This window comes from Corythoichthys intestinalis, chromosome 8 (assembly GCF_030265065.1).
Source record: "Corythoichthys intestinalis isolate RoL2023-P3 chromosome 8, ASM3026506v1, whole genome shotgun sequence".
NCBI classification, from domain to species: domain Eukaryota; kingdom Metazoa; phylum Chordata; class Actinopteri; order Syngnathiformes; family Syngnathidae; genus Corythoichthys; species Corythoichthys intestinalis.
In genome coordinates this window covers 17861969-17880708 of record NC_080402.1, presented here as the reverse complement: position 1 = coordinate 17880708, position 18740 = coordinate 17861969, and the positions used below count along the sequence as shown (strand labels likewise).

The following is an 18740-nucleotide window of genomic DNA, read 5'->3' as shown; positions in this document are numbered from 1 at the left end:
ATGGCACTTTCTGTCAACTTATTGAATGCCTCAACGATATAAAGTCGTGGCTCTCATGTAATTTTTTAAGTTTGAATGACAGTAAGTCTGAAGTCATGGTGTTCAAACCGAGTAGCCAGGCCTCCCTGAATGTTGACCTCGGTTCATTGTCTCCGTTTCTTAAGAATTATGTCAAAAATCTAGGGGTCCAATTTGATGCTGATTTTAAATTTGAGAAGCAGATTTCTTGTGTTGTTCGGGACTGTTTTTATCAGCTTCGCCAGATTGCTAAGGTGAAATCTATTGTTTCACGCTCTGATATGGAAAAATTGATTCATGCTTTTGTCACAACTCGGCTGGATTACGGTAATTCTTTGTATGCAGGTGTCGGTCAGGCGGCACTGGCCCGTCTGCAACTTGTACAAAACTCTGCTGCTCGACTCCTAACTAGAACCCGCAGGCGTGAACATATCACCCCAATTTTAGCATCTCTTCACTGGCTCCCGGTACATTACCGAATACATTTTAAGATATTATTATTTGTTTTTAAATGTTTGAATAATCTTGCGCCGCCATATTTGTCAGAACTGCTTCAGCCTTACAGTCCAACCAGAACCCTCAGATCAGCTGACCACCTGCTTCTAGTAGTCCCAAGATCAAGGCTGAAGCTTAGGGGTGACCGTGCATTTGCGGTGATGGCGCCCAGGCTGTGGAACCAATTACCACTTACTATTAGACAGGCCCCCTCACTTACGGATTTTAAATCACGTCTTAAAACATTTTATTTTTCGTCAGCTTTTAATGTGCAATGACAGTTTATGACCTCGTCTTTTATTTATTTTATTTTATGTGTTTGTTTTATCTTTCAAAGTTGACTTATTTTGCTGTGTTTTGCTATGTAAAGCACTTTGGTCTCCTTGGCGGATTTTTAAATGTGCTATACAAATAAAGTTGATTGATTGATTGATTGAAGCTTTCCCAGTCAAAATGGATCGGACGTCTAGCGCCGTCAATGGAATAAAATGTGTTGTATCAGCAAATATCGTAAAATTGTCCAAAGAATCAATATCATATTGTCATGAAATTGTTGTTTTAAACTCCTAATTGGGGATATGTAAATGTCTGGCTCCAACTGTACATTTGGGTGACGATTGATTGCTGTTTTCCGTACGCAAAGCATCAGATGCACAGGCGTACTAGGTGGCCGTCATGATGTAATTGAGGGTGAGAATTCAAAAATGTTATTATGTTTAATTTTGTAAGATAAGGCATTACATATGATATTTGAAGAATGCCTACCTTTTCACAATACTTAGGTACCAGTAAACGAAAGCTTTTCCAATATTTCTGTACCTACCAGTCGTAACAAATAATTATGCCTTACACGTCAGAAATTATGGTAAAAATAAATGTTTCTTTTGCATTCAAATATAAAATAAAAAACGGGGTAAAATGAAATGTAACAACAAATAATGCAAATATGATTCTGAATAAAATAAATGTTGCTAAATTAAGATGACAAAAAAAATTGAAAATGACAGAAAACATTTCTGCTATTTGCTGTTGTACATATTGCGCTTCTACTGCACAATACGCCCAACTTGCTCCCGCCCAAAACCTCACATATTTGTAAATATCGGTTACTAGATCTTCGACAACTGGTTAATTGAAGCAAAGCTGTACTGATTAACCACTACTTCACCTTAATAAAGCACGTTATATGTTTACATTCAGTGATGAGACAAATTGCATGTCTGCACATGTGAAAAATAAATATTGCGAAATTACATTTTTTTATGAGTGATAAATATGGTGGGAAAAGTGTCCTCACCTCCAGTTTCTAACCTCCCATGAGTTCACTGGGGTTCCCGTCCACTTCTCCACCCACGGCGGCACCGGGAGAGCGCGCCGCCTGTCAACCTCCTCATTCCGGCTGTCATTCAATCAGTCAGCTGGGAGGAGCACCTTCCGATCCTTCAATGGTAAAGCGAGAGAACGGGTGAGAGAGAGAAAGGGAGAGAGGGAGAGTGCAATAGAGAGACATTAAAGTGCATAAGACAGGAGAAAAAAAGTCTTAAATAGGATTATTATGTGAATTACAATCATATTTTGAGACGATTCGACTATAAACAACAGTTTAGCAAAGCGCAGATGACGAGAAATTAGTCTTTTAATCTAGCCACGCCTACCATTATAGGGCTCTAGCGTCCCCAACATGTGGATGACGTCAGCAGAGTCACGATTTCATCTGATTTAGTATGCAGCCCATTGAGGGGGAATTATTCACAACAAGGAAAACGTGACGAAGGGAGCTGCAAAATGTCATTGTTTCAGTCTCTCTACTCCAATATTTTTACAGGATATTCTTTTTATCCAAGTATTTTTCCCCAATAGCTATATTAATGGCTTGAGAAGGACCAGTCAGTCCGTTGAGGGGGAATTATTCAGAACAAGGAAAACGTGACGAAAAGAGTCGCTAAATGTCATTGTTTCAGGCTCTCTACTCCAATATTTTTACAGGATTTTCATTTTATCCAAGTATTTTTCCCCAATAGCTAAATAAATGGCATGGTCATGACAAATAACAGTCTTGTTCTAAATGGAATATGAAATAATAAAAATGCATTCATTCAGGATGACATGGCAAAAGTACTCCATAATGGTCAAAACTGTCGACTTCACCTTTGCTGTCGCACCTCCCGAACGATATTTTATGCCACCTAAGTCGGGCTTATGTCATTTCCCTTCCCCGGCGTCAGACAATGTAAACAAAACAAGAGGCGTGACAGCTAGCCGACATGCTAACCCGAACCGAGTGATGTTTCAAAGTCTTCGAAGCGGAAAATCGCACATAACTAGCCTGGATCATTTCACATGACGACTGGGTTGCCGATTGTCTTCGCCGATCACCAACCCGCCCGGCGGACAGCAATTTACAGCTCGTTCCCCTGCTACATACGCGGAGTTTAGAGACTTTTTTAGCAGGGGGGGCACAAGGTGTTGATGACCCCGAAACGCAGTGTCAGCAATAAAATTAACTTACAAGAATATTTATAATAATAAGTTGACAATGAGCGTTTTTTGTTTCCCATCATTCTTGAGGGGAATTCCGAATTAGGCTGAATTAGGCAATACTTTTCGCCAAAATCGTCAACCATTGAATATTGCACACCCGCCGGTGTCGTGCCAATGTAGTTACTCCAGTCAAAAATTGTATCCCCTGGGCGGAGCCATATGGAGGTAGATTTGTGTCTTTATTACTCAATCAAAAAAAAGTTGCTTCAATTAAAAAAAAAAAAAAAAAGTTGCTTCAATCAAAATATATATTTTCAATAAAAGAAAAAAAGTCGCTTCAATTAAAAAAAATGTGTTTGACTGCAAAAATAAATTTGAAACTCAAATGAATGTGAAACTTTTTTTTTTCTTTTTGATTGAATTTTTATTTTTGATTGGAGTCCAAGTTTTTTTTTGATTGACGTAATGTTGATTTGTGTTTGGGCCACATTTTGGCTAGGACGTTTTTGTCTTTATTATTCAGTGAAAAAATAATTTGCTTAAAAAATATATATTTTCAAAAAGAAAAATCACTTCAGTCAAAATAAGAAAAATTTCAATCATAGAAAATGTTTTTGAATGCGAAAAAACATTTGAGATTGAAAAACTTTTGAACACTTAATTTTTCATTGAAAAGGTATATTTTGATTGAAGCAATCCTTTTTATGTTTGGGCCATTTATGGGTAGGATATTTGTGTCTAAATAATTCAATCCCCCAAAAATATGCTTCAATCAAAAAAAAAATTTTTTTTTCAATCAAAGAAAAAAATCATTTGAAAAATAAAATTGCCCTCACTTAATTTTTTGTTTTTAATTATATGCAAAGCAAATGACCATCTAAGGTGCTAGTCACATGATCTGTTCGAAAAATAATTTTGACCCATTAGAATTTTTTTGTTTTGTTTTGTTCATTTCATTCATTTTTGTTGCAGTTTTACTACTTTACAACTTACATATATATATACAGGAAAGTCAATTTCATGCAATGACACTTTACGGACACCAGGGGGGGCCTGGCCGGGGAAGCAGCTGGACAATGACCACCGAGCAAACTGGCCGACGTCGGAGGAGCGTGTAGCTGCCAAATGGTCAACACGAATATGGCAAAATAATGCTTTACGACACGAAGTCGTAAACAGCAAGAGACTCAGTGGAGTAGAGCGGCTGCAGTTGTTGTGCAGCTAACACGTGCAGCTAATGTGTATTAGGAGAGCTTTTTACATGCCCATCCACGATCAAACGTAAGTAGTCCTTTATTTAAAGAAAGTTTGAAGTGTTTACTTTGTAATCGCTGTATTCGCGGCTATTTTAAACACAAAGTTGCAATTCCTGATCGGTCGGAAAATTTGACAGAACACTAGGCACATGAAGAGGGCAATAAGCCGAGTATAGTGCTCTCCCGGCGGGGGGATGTGCGACAAGCCGCCGGTCGTCGGCCGAAAGGACAAGGAGCATGTCAGCCACAAAATGCAAGCCACCTACATATTAAAATGATCCCAGTATTTGACCTAATACACAACACGATGTTTACTCACTTCCTCCTAAGTCCCATGCTCCCACAGTAGTAGGGCTTGTTTTGGCCAATATCCACCGGTTAATGGGAACCTTTTGAAACCCCAAAAAGGCGCACATGCCTCTCCCTCGTACAGCAAGATTTTTTTGCAGCCGTTTGGCTGGTGTGATGCGAAAAATAAATGTATTAATCCGCAAAATCAGCTGAATCCTTCGTCCTTCTCATACAACAGTACTGCTGTATAGTAAAGAGGACTCCTTCCTCCGTACACGTCACAGCGCCCTCTTCCTCAATGCAAGACCGAAGCCGGAAGTGTCATTTTTGTAGGGCGGGATTCAAAAAATTGAATAAATATATCGATCGCTTCTTCACACATCCAAGTGGTCCATTTTATTCAGGAGCATAGAATACCGTGTGTACGCGTGTATTATGAAATAAACATGCATTTTCGTGTCACAGGCACTTTAAACTACAATGCATGTATTCTTAACTCATTGAGTGCTTTTGACCGCGATATATGTCCAATCCAGTTGAACTGGGAGAGCTAGCAGCGAATGAACGAATGTTCACTACCATCCTTCCCACTTCAAATGGATTGCGTGTCTACTAGTGATAAACTACTTTAAATTCAGTCGAAGGAGGAATAGAGCCACAAGATTGGACACCTATCATCTAGGGCTGTCAAAAGTGTCGCGTTAACGGGCGGTAATTAATTTTTTAAATGAATCACGTTAAAATATTTGACGCATTTAACGCACATGCCCCACTCAAACAGATTAAAATGACAGCACAGTGTCATGTCCACTTGTTACTTGTGTTTTTTGGTGTTTTGTCGCCCTCTGTTGGCGGTTGGGTGCGACTGATTTTATGGTTTCAGCACCATGACCATTGTGTAATTATTGACATCAACAATGGCGAGCTACTAGTTTATTTTTTGATAGAAAATTTTACAAATTTTATTAAAACGAAAACATGAAGAGGGGTTTTAATATAAAATTTCTATAACTTGTACTAAAATTTATCTTTTAAGAACTACAATTTTTTCTATCCATGGATCACTTTAACAGAATGTTAATAATGTTAATGCCATCTTGATTTATTGTTATAATAAACAAATACAGTACTTATGTACAGTTTGTTGAATGTATATAACCATCCTGTGTCTTCTTTCCATTCCAACAATAATTTACAGAAAAATATGGCATATTTTATAGATGGTTTGAATTGCGATTAATTAAGATTAATTAATTTTTAAGCTGTGATTAACTCGATTAAAAATGTTAATCCTTTGACAGCCCTACGATCATCGTCAATGGCACTAAAAGAGTAGGTTGAAGACAAATTAAGTAACACAATCTTTTATTGTGCTACATTTTTATACATTTCAATCAGATGGCTTACCAACATGTCTCCTCACTCAGGTGGGGTCCACACATTTGCACAGGTCCAATCGTGGACCTACGACCAGTTCCTCATTGAGATGAAGCATAGCCTACAGTAAACAAAGTCACAATTAGTTAACTCATTTGCATAGACCTGGTTTCGTTCACACTTTTCACGGCCGAATTCAAACAGTTTCTAAGGACTTTCAAGATAGATTTTCCATTTTCTATAGGACCTTTAAAACGAGATCCCAATGTTTTTTCTTTTTTACGCTGAGGCAGAAATAAAATATGCCTCAGATCTCACAAGTACGCAAACATCTTCCATAATGTTCTACGACCACGGAGGCTCGAGAAATTTAGTTTGAAAGGTGCCGATTCTGAATCCCCTTTGAGGTTGTGTCCCCGGTGGCAGTCAGCGTTTCATATCAAACTCTGAGCGTGTCCTCGAGCAAAGGTGCTGATGTTGTGATTGCATGCTGTGCGGTGAACCGAGACACAAGTCACAGCCTAGGAAACCTTGAAAAATGCGCTTTCTTGAAGTTTGGAATACTCGAAAAATGGCTCTAACACCACTAATTGCTAAGCTAAATGATACCTGGATGTAAGTTTGTGTGGAACTAGTTCACAACAACAGCAACAAAAAACTGAAAATCAGTTTCTCATGTTGGCCTTGTGATATTATGTGTAACGCATGTGTAAAACCATTTTTTTTGTGTGTATTTGTTTTACACTGCTGGCCAAAAGTATTAGCACCCCTGCATTCTGTCAAATAATGCTGAATTTCTCCCAGAAAATGATTGAAATTCCAAATGCTTTGGTAGTAATAACATTCATTTTGCTTGCAATGAAAAACACAAAAGAGAATGGATTTTTTTTTTTTAATCATTATCATTTTACAAAAAACTCAAAAAAATGGGCCAGACAAAAGTATTGGCACCCTCAGCCTAATATTTGGTAGCACAACCTTTAGACAAAATAACTGCGAATAACCACTTCCGGTATCCATCAATGAGTTTCTTACAATGCTCTGATGGAATTTTAGACCATTGTTCTTTCTCATTGTTTTTCATTCTTCTCTGGGATTTGAAGGGTGCCTTCTCCAAACTACCATTTTCAGATCTCTCCACAGGTGTTCTATTGGATTCAGGTCTGAACTCATTGCTGGCCACTTTAGAGGTCTCCAGTGCTTCTCTCAAACCATTTTCTAGTGCTTTTTGAAGTGTGTTTTGGGTCGGTGTCCTGCTGGAAGACCCAGCTTTCTCAAACTGGGCCCTACATTATGCTGCAAAATTTGTTGGTAGTCTTCAGACTTCATAATGCTATGCACACGGTCAAGCAGTCCAGTGTCAGACAAAGCAAAGCAACCCCAAAAAATCAGGGAACCACCGCCATGTCTGTGGTCTTTTCTTTGAAGGCTTCATTTTTTTCCCTGTAAACTCTATGTTGATGCCTTTTCCCGAAAAGCTCTACTTTTGTCTCATCTGATCAGAGAACATTCTTTCAAAATGTTTTTGGCTTTTTCAGGTAAGTTTTGGCAAACTCCAGCCTGGCTTTTTTTTATGTCTTTGGGTCAGAAGCGGGGTCTTCCTGGGTATCCTACGATAGAGTCCTTTTTCATTCAGACGCCGATGGATAGTACGGGTTGACACTGTTGTACCCTCGGACTGCAGGACAGCTTGAACTTATTTGGATGTTAGTCGAGGATCTTCATCCACCGTCCGCACAATCTTTCGTTGAAATTTGTCATCAATTTTTCTGTTCTGTTCACATCTAGGGAGGTTAACCACAGTGCCATGGGCTTTACACTTATTGATGACACTGCGCACGGTAGACACAGGAACATTCAGGTCTTTGGAAATGAACTTTTAGCCTTGAGATTGCCCATGCTTCCTCACAATTTTGCTTCTCAAGTCCTCAGACAGTTCTTTGGTCTTCTTTCTTTTCTCCATGCTCAATGTGGTACACACAAGGACACAGGACGGAAGTTGAGTCAACTTTAATTCATTTTAAATGGCTGCAAGTGTGATTTATTCATTGCCACCACCTGTTATGTGCCACAAGTAAGTAGGGTTGGGCATCGAGCATCGATGGGAACCGGTTCCCACACTCCGACGCTCCCAGAATCATTTGAATTTTTAAAATTTCGATTTCTTGTTTCAATGCCCTGACCGCAAAGCGGAAAAAAATAGCTCGAGTTCATAGGATGATATTTATATACAAGTTAAAATTAATCCTGTGAGAAGTTTAATTCATTAATTCATTTCATTTAAAAAATCGAGAAGACTTTAATATAAACTATGCAACTTTATTTGACCCTGCATTTTTTTTTTTTTTTACTCTGCCTCTTAAAAGAATCGGAATAGAGAATCGTTCAGAACTGGAATCGAAATGTGGAATCAGAATCGGAACCGGAATCGTTCAATTTCAAACGATGCCCAACCCTTCAGGTAAGTAACAGGTGCTGTTAATTACACAAATTAGAGAAGCATCACGTGATCTTTCAAAGGGTGCCAATACTTTTGTCCTCCTATTTTTGGAGTTTTGTGTAAAATGATGATTTAATTTTTTTTCCCATTCTCTTTTGGGTTTTTTCATTGCAAGCAAAATAAATGAAGATATTACTACCGAAGCATTTGTAATTGAAATCATTTTCTGGGAGAAACTGAGCATTATCTGACAGAATTGCAGGGGTGCCAATACTTTTGGCCAGCAGTGTATGTATCAATTAACACATCTTTATCCCTGATCATTTTTTTAAAGCAGGGTTGTCAATGTCATCTTTGTTGTGGGCCACCTCGTAGTTGTCATGTGATTGAGAAAAGGAGCTTAACGGGTTAATTTCACAACCATAAAAAGACTAGTTCCATATACAAATGTTTTGCAGTCATTTGCAGTAAAACGGTTAAAATGCACTTCTTTCTATGGTAATTTGTTGGTAAACAGTTAACTAATTACGATCTTCCGATATTTGTAACAGTATAATACTTGTATTTTACTGTAAATTTAATAGTTTGTTTTGTTGTTGTTTTTTTTTTTTGCTTAGTACTGTGAAACTGGAATGTTAGCTACATCCAGACCATGGTTACCATGAAGAGAACTCAAGACCATCAAGACATCCTGGAACAAAATGTGCTTCCCTGCGTCAGGTAGACATTCAACATGCATTATCCCCATCATTATGGAAGTGTATTCACACACACATGCGCGCTCACTCAAACACACTCTCGCGGTGTTATTGTTTGTGGCAGTTGCCCCCGGAGACGAGAAGGAGAGCGAGAGACAAAAACAGAATACTGAGGAGGCTGAACTTGACCTTTATGATGTCTTGGTGAGGAAGGGTTGGGGGCATGTTGCTACTTATGAATCTATAATGAGTCTCCGCCGTGTGTTGGTGTGTGTGTGTCTAAGCTCTGAAATGAAGAAAGGTCATCACACAAGGGGGGTTTAATATACCTAGCGTCCATCCATCCACCTACAGTACCTACCGACCTCTACCTCGAGTATACAACATTAATATTTACAGTAGTCTAAAAGTCCAACAACCTTGAACGCACCTCGTAAAGTTGGGAGTGAGCCACAGAGGCCAGCAGAACATCTCTGTGCCTTTTAGAAAGAACCTACTGTCACTGAAGATCCTCACGGTTTACACATTTTTACGAGTGAATTGAAACCCTCATATGCCCTAGTCGTCAGCTCGATTGATTAGTCAAACCAAAATGGCCGCGTTTTTGTTTAACCTATTGGCTGGATTGGATGGCAACTGTCGTCAATGGCAGCTTCATCTTAGACATAATACCTTGAGAGTATGATCATAGTCGATCTGTACATTATTTTAAGTTTTTAAAGTAATGGCGTACCGCAGGCATGCTATTTTTAGACCGTGACGTAAAGCGGAAGTAAAGCCGAAGTGGGACATTATAGACCCGCCCTCGCATAGAAACAACGTAATTTGTGCTACTTTTCGCCGGTAATCTTTGAAAAACTAACATGCCGATCACGCATTGCCTTTTTGGAACTTGTAGAAACGACTCTAGACATTACGACACATGAAGGATGTTTTCTTCATACGTTTCCGGAAACCAAAAACTCGGGAGGAAAAAATGTGAAGACCGAATCAACTTGCGCGGACTTTAACACCAGCTCGGTGAATCCATTCACATTTCATATGCAGTAAACATTTTGTTGGGTTGGCATGGTCTTTCAGAGGACAAAGAGGTAAGTCATTTTTATAACTTTTTTTTTTTTTTTTTTTTTTTGCGTAACGTTGTACCATACTGCTTCTGTCTGACAATGAATGACCTGAAAAGAATTACAATGGTATCTGACTGCCACTTTGGGAACTTGAGGGTCCTGCGTAGGATCTTAGCTGTCCCTAGGATTGCGCTCTTCTGAATGGAGACGTCGGATGTTGTTCTTGGTATCTGTTGGAGTCATGCACCCAGCTTGGGGGTTACTGCCCCTAGTGTCCCGATCACTACTGGCATAAATATATATATATATATATATATATAAAACAACTTTAGTAAGGGGGAAGTGTAAATAAATTATAGAATTAAGATTTGTTATCAATGAAAAAATTTAAAGTGTTGGTTTGCTGTCACTGAGTAGCATTTGCGATCGCTACACAAAGCTAACTAAATTACCCCCAAGAATGGTCAGAGACGTAGGACAACCAGAGGATATACTGTATCAGAAAGACAGGGGTGATGGTAAAGGATAGCTTGTTGAAACAGGAGAATGTCATTGTCAATCGCGTCGATAAAAAAACTAAGGCTATGCTTAGGTCGGCTCGTTTTTTTCGTCTTTTTCAGCCTTCGACACTCAAGCCCTCTCTTTAACTTAACATTTTTATGTTCTTCCACATCTTTGCCAGTGAATTTGGCACCAGGCACATCATTTTCGGAGAGAATTGGTAGATTTAGCTCTGTAAACATCTCCTTCGTACACGATTTCCATTCATTTCCTATTAGGGACAAACGGTGGCCTGTCCCTACTTAACAACAGTAGCTAATGTCATGAATTTAATGAGCGGAAGTGACGTGTTGCTTGCGGTACGCCATTAAGTATCAGTGGTGGAATGTAACCAAGTAAAAGTACTTTGTTACTATACTTGAGTACATTTTTGGCGTATCTTTACTTGAATATAGGGCTGCAGCTATGGATTATTTTAGTAGTCGATTAATCGATGACCTGGTTAGTTCGAATAATCGAGTAATCGGATAATCATAAAAAAATGAAAATACCTGAGCTGAGCCTCAAACGGTTTAAAAAAAAGATCTATGTCCAACAAAAGAACAATTGGCTAACTTACATAGCAAAAGTCTGCTAGTTTAAATTTTATAAAATACTAAAGTTTTTTTTTTTTTTGCAATGCTCTCAACAAATGGTTCATACATACTCCTATTATAGTCCATATTCCCACAAAAATTGGCTAAATATACCTATAAACTAAATTACGAATTCATTAAAAAAAAAAAAAAAACATTAGCTCAAACAAAAACCTAGCTTATGTTGGTTTAACAGGGAGCAGCTGGATTTGGCCATGTAAAATGAGGCAGACTAGAGGGCAGTGTATCCATTCAAATCAATAAAACTAAATGCAAACACTTTCAAAAACAAACCATTACAACACCACTTTAATTAAACGAATACTCGAAGCAGCAAAATTTAATTTGAATCTTTTTTTCTAATCGAATATTGGAATATCGCAGCACTATACTACTTGAGTACAAATATGAAGTGGTACTTTTCACTTTTACTTCACTACATTTTAAAGTACGAATGTGTACTTTTTACTCCACTACTTTGAAATTGTCGGCTGCGTTACACGTTACCTTTGTTTGTTTGTTTTTCTCATTGTGAATTGATAGTTCCGTTTTCATCCCTCCGGCACAATCAAAAAGCCCCCTGCAACTACACCGTAATTGTCCACTAGAGGCAGCAACACAGGTACAAGCAAGATAAGGTAGGTAAACATGATATTGACAGATAAAAACCAACAGTGAGAGCAACGCACCTTCAGATGGGTGCTGCACACTCTTATACAGTAGGTGGGGGTATGCACCTGGTAATTTCTTGCAATCCGCCATTAAACTAAATTATGCAGTTTTTTTTTTTTTGCGCTTGTTAAACGTCTGTTTACAGTGCTGTCATTTTTATTGCTTGTTTTTTCAATTCTGCAGTTTTAAATAAAATTGAGTAGTCAATGAATTTTCTTCAGTAAATCATGTGCATTGGCTTCATGTTTCAAAAATTCAATCAAATTTCTGTTAATAAATCAGAGGATATTTATGTTTTTTTCCCTTTAATTTTTAATATTAACTAATTACTGATATATTTATTTTAATTTAATAACAGAATAACAAAATGAGGGAATTTACTGTTCCCCTTTTTTTTTTTTAGTAAAAAAAAAATAAAAAGTACGTATTAGATATGTAGGTACGTAAGTATTAAAAGTACGTTTTTACAATTTAAATGTTTTTTTTTAATTTAGAATTTTCAAAAATATTTTTCTTTTTTTAATTAAAACTACAAAATAACTAAATAAATGGGATTTTTTTTTAATTGTCTGTGAAACCACAACGACAATGTGGCCCACAACAAAGACGACATTGACAACCCTGTTTTAAAATATTATAAGCGATAGAGATGTGCTGTTTGATACATTTTAAACAGGATATTGACAAAAAAAGTAAATTTTCAGGCATGGTGAGGCTATAAAAAGCCTTTAAAATCATTTGGCAAATACAAAAAATGATGAAATCTGGTTTCAAGCAGACCTTGTGAGAGCAATTCTTTAGTAGGACTTTGACAAAGAACAAGTCCCAGAATTTCACCCATAATGCCTGTTTCAAACTAAAATACTGACTTTAGGGGCTGTTTTGTTTTTTGTTTTTTAATTTCCAAGAAGACGCTATGGAGAGAGTTCTTGGACACATGCACAAATACACATGCAAAAATTTGTGAATTTTCAGGCATTGTAAAATTTGCCAAAATCCAACTGTTTTGTCAGAAAAATAATGCAAAAACCTAACCAAGAGGGCTTTATTATCACATTAATTGAACGAAAAGCCATGCTGGATGTGTCAGCTTGCATTGTAACGCAAAGCAGGGCTGCAACTCTACTTTTTTTTTAAACTACTGACAAGCATGTGACTGCAACTGCCACTTCCAATGAAGATAAAAAAGCAGAGAGCAGGACGTCTGGCACTGAGTGGAAAGTGAGGAGATGGGTGCTTTTTTTTGCCTAGGGAGGATCGGGGGAGTCTTTTGTTCCAGCTGCCACTGCAGATTTAGGCATCTGTACGGAGGGCCTGTCAGAAACAGGCTTATCTCATTGGGGCCTCCCTGTAGCACAAAGAGCTAGTTAGATAGAACTGGCCCGTAGTAAAATCTTCATTATGTGGCGCTTAAAGGAGCAACAGACCACTGGCTCTTTAAGATGAATTGAAGACAAGTGCTTGACCAAACAGGAGGAGGTGGTGGCCAATACCCTTGACTTGAGGTCTGGACATTATTATGGTCATTGGTGATGACACCATTTTGGCTCCTGTGGCTTTATCACAGAACTTGTTGATGTCAAAAAGTTGTATTATTTTACTCCAAATCAAAACCTTACAAAAAAGATGTAGTTCAATGAGAACAAAATGCTTTAGCATGTGAGTTAAAAAATATATACTAAACAAACACTGAAATACTTTAAATTTAAAGGGGAAAACATATTTTTCAATGTTTTTCTTTTAGCATGGTGCCTGAATTTATCAGAGTTGAAGTTGCAATACTAGTAGTAATAGTAGCAATTAGCAACAATTGTTGACAACTTCAACTTGTTTAAATCATCTGGTTTCAGCTTCTCAAAAGTATAAGATCTCCGATTTTGGTAGTTCTCCACGAAAGTACACTGATTAGCTTTTAGTTTAAACATAATAAGGCATTTGCAAACATCTGCTATGAATTTGAATCACTATTATTTGTTATTTTTGAGTCTCTTATGGACCAAACCAGTAAACGTGTCAAAATTTGTGTGTGCCTTTTCCACACTTTCATGTATGAGATCATGTCCTTTAATTGGAAGGGGAAAAAACAATTAAATAAATTATCGTAATTCGTAATTTTTATCGTAATTTTCACACTATAAGGCGCACCTGACTACAGACCCCAATCACATGACGTCACAACTCCGCCCCCCTGACTGGAGCCGCCATACTGTCCGTCAGCTCGTCGTGTTTACACATTACCGCTACTTACATGTCTCCTATTGCGGTGTGTTTTTCTGCTCGTTAACATTAATAATCAAAATGGTGAAGGCGTGTGTGGCGGTTGGACTTGAAGTTCTACCGTATTCCGACCGACCCGAAGAGGAGAGCGAGATGGACTGCTGCAATTCGACGAGAAAACTGGGCACCAAATGATCACCACAGACTATGTAGTAGTCATTTTATACCTGGTAAGATGAATTTAATATATATTTAGAGGGTTTTGGGCTGACAACCACAATTAAGATCATTGCGAGGCTAATCGCCGACAACATACAGTTTCAAATTCAATATGTTTATTTCTTCCGCTATCATTATTTTTTGAATAATATTTAGCTGGTACCAAGTGAAAGAAGATGGCCTCGTCTAAGGATCATCAGTTAAACAGGGGTGTCCAAACTTTTTGCAAAGGGGGCCAGATTTGGTGTGGTAAAAATGTGGGGGGCTACCTTGGCTGATTTACGTAGAACAATATATTTAAACAAATTTTAGCAAGCCCTTCTGTGTGTCACATTTGCTTTATTATCTTTTTTTTTAATTCATAATTTCAACAATCTCGCCTTTGTGGCGTTCTCTTTCGACACTCGGGCTCTTGCGAAATACTGCTGCTGTGAAATGAAACTAGCTTCAAGTTGCTTTCATTTCTCGCTGCGTATCTTCCCTGTAATGTTGTCGTATATGTCAGCGTGTCTTGTTTGGTAATATCGCGTCACATCAAACTCTTTGAAAACAGCGACTGTCTCTTTGCAAATGAGGCAGACACAGTTGTTGCGTATTTTATTGAAGAAATAGTCCAATATCCACCTATCCTTGAACCGTTGGCCATCGCAGTCAACTTTTTTTTTTTATTGATTGTCGCCATTTTAGAAAATTGGAGGAAAAGGGTCACAAGGGGTAATGTTGCTTAGAGTGCTGCTCTTAAAGTTTGTCAAAGTTTCGTGAGAATAGGCTGAGTTTCTGTGGACAGGAAAGTTGTAGATATCAGTGTAGCAGATGTCAGAGACGGCGAAGACAGCGGGTCGAAAAATATCGATTTAGGCATCAAATATGGATCTGGCGAATGGATCGACCGAAGCTTTTCCACATAACGCCTTTTATGCAACACATCCAATGAGTTTACGGTGTCTGAAAGCACCGGGGCTTCCATGAATTGCACTATAAATTGCACGATAAATTGAGACCATTGAGAATACGGACACACAATGACGGACAATATGGCGGCACAATACAGGGACACGTCATTGTGTGGTGTTGGTGAGTGGGGTCTGTAAGGCGCCACCCACCAAATTTGACACGAAATAGGCATTTGTTCATAGATAAGCTACACTGGACTATAAGCAGCAGCTGTCCTCACTGTATTATGGGATATTTACACCAATAGATATTAACCGGTATCACTTTATTTGACAGTGGCATCACAAGACTGTCATAAGAACAAATCAACCATCATGACAAGGTGCCAGTTGGTTCAATTTGCAGCCAATCGGTTCAAAGCTTCATTGCTTCAAGAAGCTTCATTTGGCCATCACTGTTCTCTTGGGGGAGACAATCAACCTCTGCTGCCACCTGCTGTCAACACTGGTGTTGCCTCCTAGTATGCATTGCAGTGCTACAGATGTAAATAACAATCAAAATTAATGTTCCGTGCTAATTATTTCTTCAGTTACTGTTCTAGTTGTTTCATTAATTGATAGTTATGGAATTTGGTAACAATTTATTTGATAGTGAGTGAAGCCATAAGACTGACCATCATAATGATGACATGACACTGACATGAGCATTAATGAATGCTTATGACAGACATCGTTTTGTGTCATCCGGTGAACTATCTCACTTTTGAATGGATGTAAAAGATCTGAGCTGGACATAAATGGAGTTAGTGACATAATTTGCCAGATGACACTTAATGACATCTGCATTTATTAATGCCCATGATAATGTTATGTGATAATTATGACAGTCTTATGGCAGTCTTATAACACCGCTGTCAAATAAAGTGTTACCTATTAACCCAAATAAATCAACAAATAAGCCGCGCTGGACTATCAGCCGCAGGATTGAAAATGAGCGAAAAAAGTAGCGGCTGATAGTCCGAAAATTACGGTACCTAGTTGTTTGTCTAAGCCTAAGTAGCAACAACAGTGACATTTTTCGGATAAATAGAATTAAAACTATTCTGGGGGATTACGAAAAACCTGAATACCTTGTGAATCTAATTTTTTGGTTTGTTTTGTTTTTGTTTTAAGGAAGAAAATGATATGTAACCGAGGTAAGATCAAGTAAGGTCAGTGGTGGATATTATATAACTCATAGGATTAGCATAGCATTCGTGTGAGCATTTTGTAGACGCTAAAATATGTGCTCGTCTGTCAATGCTCATTTGAAATAGTTGGAAACCCTTATTCACTTTTGAAGTTTTTTTTTTTTTTTTTTTAAATTTTACAGACCAAAACATTTTTAGCAAACATCGAATAAACCTAGACGAAATTAGTCTTGAGTTTTCTTCAACAAAAGCTAGACGAAGACAAACACATTTTGTGATGACTTAAGTATGACTAAGGCTAGGTTCATACAGCTGGTCTTAATGCACAATTCAGATTTTTTTTGTCATATGTGTTCAGACTGCCTTTGTTCACTGAGCCCGATTAAGTATTACGCATGCGCACTAATTCGCAGTCGGAGACGTGTTGAGCAAACCCGCATGCGCAGAAGTCTCAAAACAAATAACTATGCACTGTGCCCTGACTCGACCATGTACTACTGAAATATTGCTCATTTGGTGCACAGAAAGAAACCGAACATTATCAGACTTATCCTTACTTTCATTGTAGTTTTTTAATGACTGTGGTCAAGCCTGCCTCCTGCAAAGTAAAAGCCGAGTTCACTCTAGGCGCCAACGCTAATGAACAGCTACATCGCTGCCATCTTGCTTCCTGCTCTCGCTCTTTGCTGTCGTAATTGCTGCATGAATTTCGATTTGGGAGACTAGACAGTTCAGACCGCCGCCACATTCAAGTTAATGCCTCACTCGAGTCAGAAAAGCAGCAAAAAATCCTATTCGTGCATTAAGACCAGCAGTATGAACCTAGCCTAAGACTAAAACGTATTATCATCCAAAAAACTAAGACTATTATGAAAATTGAAAGTGCGGCCAAAACCACCATTGCTGTCAGGTCTGTAACTTGCTGTAACTTTTCAATTGCCTTACCTGAATGAATACAGACAACCTGAATAAATTAATACAAATTGGATTGGTCAGGTTTAACCCCAAATTTTTGCCATAGCATGAATGGTTTTATGGCAGAGTCGGTTGACCATTATTTTGAAATAACGATGTTCAGTTAATATTAAAGTTCTTTCGTTCATGTTATTGACTCTTATTGGCACTAGAAGCTCAAAAATCCTAGTCACAGGTTGTTGCTAGTCCCTGTCGCTGTATTACAAGACACAGATGAACATTGGAGAACATGTTTGAATGCAGTAGGAGGTACATATAAGGTACAAAAAGATTCATCCAGAGATTCTTTATGGTAGCATAATTGCATGAGGGGAAGGCTATTCTATCAACAAGGTTGCTCTATGATCGCTCAATTTATCTTTCTGTCCATCTATAGCTCCATCCACCGGTTCTGGGTTGGTTTGCAATTTTTATCAGTAAATCTGCTCTCAGACAAGATTCTATACAGGAACATGACTTGATTTTTTTTGTTTTTTTATTTAGATTTAAGGTCAGGATTTTACCAGAAATAAAGAAAAAGTGTCAGATTTTTACCAGCATAAACAGTTTCATTTTAATAAATATGAAAGACAAAAACCTAGGTTTATGAGAATAAAGTATTTTTTACTTGTACAAAAGAAAATAATTAATAAATGCCAATATTCTATTTGAAAGAATGTTATATGTTTTATTTAGAAAAAAAAGAATCTGAATTTTATAGAAATAACTTCTAAGTTTTTTGTGTTTTTTTATGTTTATCAAAACGGATCCACCCTAAAGGTAAGCATTTACATACATGAATAAATTAACGGTATTGGTGATTTGGAGTCATTATTTGTCACTTTTCATGCCTGGGATGTACTCTTTGGCCGTTAATGACGACCAACCATGAACATAGAAAAGGATGTGTTTTATCTCAAGATTATTTGCAGTAGCATAACTAGATAATGGGAAAGCGTCAAGCAGGCCTCTGCATCTATCGCTTCTCTCCGTCTGTCCATCCATCAATCGATCCATCCTTTCGTCTATCATCTGCTGGCCTTTCCCAGCCGGTCCCGTGTCGGTTTGCGAGTTGTCAGTAAATCTGCCACGGCGTCCCGCTGACGTGCATTGTGACGCCGCTGAATACTTCTGGGCCGCCAGTATGGCCTGCGCCAATGCTGGATTAGCCACACCGGATTAGCCGGCTGCCCTCCTGCTGCTTATTCAAATATTGTTTCACGAATTGTCATCATCCGTAGAGGAAATATAAAACCAAAAAAACCCAAAGAAACAAACAAATAAAAGGCCGTTTTCCGGGCGAATTGGGTGCAAGTCGGTCGGGGTAGGACGGGAT

General features: G+C 38.1%; 1 protein-coding gene across 2 annotated transcripts in view; it reads right to left on the bottom strand.

Moving 5' to 3' along the window:
* Positions 1-18740, bottom strand: part of LOC130920284 (axin-1-like) — a 57751-nt gene that overhangs the window by 38491 nt on the left and 520 nt on the right. For both annotated transcript variants that reach the window (XM_057843382.1, XM_057843381.1), the window contains exons 2-3: positions 5949-6039; positions 1811-1953 (exon numbers count right to left, since the gene is read on the bottom strand). The gene's annotated coding sequence lies outside the window, so the exon portion shown is untranslated. The remainder of the gene's footprint in view (positions 1-1810; positions 1954-5948; positions 6040-18740) is intronic.